Source organism: Danio rerio, chromosome 14, assembly GCF_052040795.2.
Source record: "Danio rerio strain M-AB ecotype USA chromosome 14, GRCz13ab, whole genome shotgun sequence".
Classification (NCBI taxonomy): domain Eukaryota; kingdom Metazoa; phylum Chordata; class Actinopteri; order Cypriniformes; family Danionidae; genus Danio; species Danio rerio.
Window position 1 is genome coordinate 429,525 of NC_141034.1, and position 2,976 is coordinate 432,500.

General features: G+C 36.5%; 1 long non-coding RNA gene across 4 annotated transcripts in view; it reads left to right on the plus strand.

Moving 5' to 3' along the window:
• Positions 1–2,843: 2,843 nt before the first annotated feature.
• The window catches only part of LOC137487546 (uncharacterized), a 91,498-nt gene continuing 91,365 nt past the window's right edge, over positions 2,844–2,976 (plus strand). For all 4 annotated transcript variants that reach the window (XR_015507165.2, XR_015507163.2, XR_015507166.2 and 1 more), the window contains exon 1: positions 2,844–2,967. This is a non-coding gene — a long non-coding RNA (uncharacterized LOC137487546). The remainder of the gene's footprint in view (positions 2,968–2,976) is intronic.

Here is a 2,976-nt window from a genome sequence, read left to right on the forward strand (position 1 = left end):
GTTCATGTGTCAGTCATTTTCTTTTCAGCTTAGTCCCTTTATTAATCAAGGGTCACCACAGAGGAATGAACCGCCAACTTATCCAGCATATACTTTACGCAACGGATGCCCTTCTAGCTGCAACCCAGTACTGGAAAACACCCACACACTCATTTACACTCATACACAGACAATTTAGCTTACCCAATTCCCTTTTAATATGTGTTTGTACTGCGGAGAAAACCCACACCAACACGGAGAACATGCAAACTCCATGTGGACTCAAACCAGCAACCTTCTTGCTGTGAGGTGATTGGGCTACCCACTGCGCCACCATGCTGCCCCTTCTATATGGTTAAAATGTTCTTCATTTATTTACTTATTGTCCTCCATCCTTTATTAGGAGTCACCACAGCGGAATGAACTGCCAAAATTCTGAATATTTTTCACTTTAGTTAATAGTAATAATTATAATAATAATAGTAATGTGTCCTCTGGTTCCTGAAGTGTACACAGTGTTATCTGGGGTCGCCACAGCGGAATGAACCGCCAACTTATCCAGCCTATGTTTTACACAGCGGATGCCCTTCCAGCTGCAACCTAGTACTGGGAAACACCCATACACTTCCATTCACACTCACTACTGACAATTTAGCTTACCCAATTCCCCTGCAGCGCATGTGTTTGGAGAAACCGGAGCACCCGGAGGAAACCCACATGGGAAACCCCATATGGAATCTGAGGATGCAACCAAATAAACCCTAAACCCAGCCCTCACAGTAAATGTGCAAAATGTAATGTAAAACCAAGTACGCCAAGTGAAATGAAGTACACCATGTATTATTCATATTATATATTAAATAATACCAAATACAATAACGCATGCGCATCTTTACATACACTCACCGGCCACTTTATTAGGTACACCTTACTAGTAGAGTGGCACCACCGGTGTGCTCTTCTGCTGCTGTAGCCCATCCGCCTCAAGGTTGGCCGTGTTGTGTGTTCAGAGATGCTCTTCTGCAGAGCTCGGTTGTAACGAGTGCTTATTTGAGTTACTGTTGCCTTTCTATCAGCTGGAACCAGTCTGGCCATTCTCCTCTGACCTCTGGCCTCATCAACAAGGCATTTGCGTCCACAGAACTGCCGCTCACTGGAGATTTCCTCTTAGTCAGAGCATTCTCTGTAAAGCCTAGAGATGGTTGTGCGTGAAAATCCCAGAAGATCAGCAGTTTCTGAAATACTCAGAGCAGCCCGTCTGGCAGTAACAACCATGCCACGATCAAAGTCTCTTTAATCCCCTTTCTTCCCCATTCTGATGCTCACTCTGACCTGCAGCAGATCCTCTTGACCATGTCTACATGCCTAAATGCAGTGAGCTGCTGCCATGTGATTGGCTGATTAGGCATTTGCATTAACCAGCAGTTGGACAGGTGGGTGTAAATGCGCATGCGCTCTGCACCGTGCAGACCACTCTCCAGTCGTGCTTGTGTTCAGACACTAGATGGCGATGTTTGACCACAGACAGACAAACCGAGTGTACATCCTGTAGAGATTTATAAGGTTATTCAATCGCTATTTAAAAAGATTACTTGTACTTTAAAGCTACTCAGAAAATAATGATGTCTGCAAAATTGTTGCAAACAATTTATGTGTTGAATTTAAACAAACTAGTTAAATTTAGTAATGTTCAACTTAATTTGTTTACAACCACTTAACTTAAAAAACGTAGTAAATCCAAGCAATCATCTTTATTTGAACTTAGTAAATAAAAGTTGTGTTTTCACATTTTATTGATGAAAATACCAATGATAAATAATTATTAAATAATTATAAAAAAATAAGATTTTATTCAGTTTCTCTGGATTTTAAGTTAGCCTATATTTGCGAATCTCTTTCTTTTCTTTTACATTTTTTTAGGCATTTTTAATTAGTTTTAAATAATTTTGTTTCTTATACTTGTATTTTGTTTTGTTTATTAATGTTTATTTTTTAGACACTGTGAATTATTACTTTGTATGAAATATGCTAAATAAATAAACATGCATTTTATATAGTTACATAGTTAGTTATGGCATTTATTTTGATACAATAATTATATTGATATAGTATATATAATAATTATATACTTAATATAGAGAATTCCTCTAAAAATTAAAATTAGTGCATTTATTTTCTTTATTTAAAATACTGAAGAAATGTTACCAGACAAATATTGACATTTTACAACCCATGCCTAATACATCCAGTAAAATACAAATAAACTGAGAAGTGTCTCTTATTTTTGGTATATTGATTGGCAGATTGCACAAGATACAGAGGAAATGAAGTCAGATGCTTGGTGCCAAATATAAAATAATAAAGTGGTTGTGTTTTGTGTATGTGTTTTTTTGAAATGTTACAAAATATTGCTTAGAAATTTTAGAATAATATATATATATATATATATATATATATATATATATATATATATATATATATATATATATATATATATATATATATATATATATATATATATATATATATATATATATATATAACATTATAAAATAATACTGTATAACACACAATATCCAGATCATGCTCATGTCAGCTTCTCAGGCAGTATTATTTGAAGTGTCAGTAATTAATAGTCAGTCTGACGCTTTTACTGACGCTTCAAAAAATGTCCTGATTGTTCATGATCCCTCATAAGGCTGAAATGTGATCTGGATATTGATTATAATCCAGCAGGATCCGTTTCTAGAGGTTTGTTCTGTTTATTTTAAAGCTGCTCTGTGTGATCTGTCGCCATCTGGCGGCTGAGATCTAAAACTAACCGGCGGAGGAACATTGTTTTGGTGGGGATGTGAGCTGTGCTTGGGCTGATGATCTGCGCGGATGAATTTGAGGTCATGTTTGAGATGTGCTCGGGCCTTCAGGTGATCATTTAATTACACTTTCAGAAAAACTACAGCGAAACTACCCCGAATCAGCTGCGAGCAGGTAAGCAGT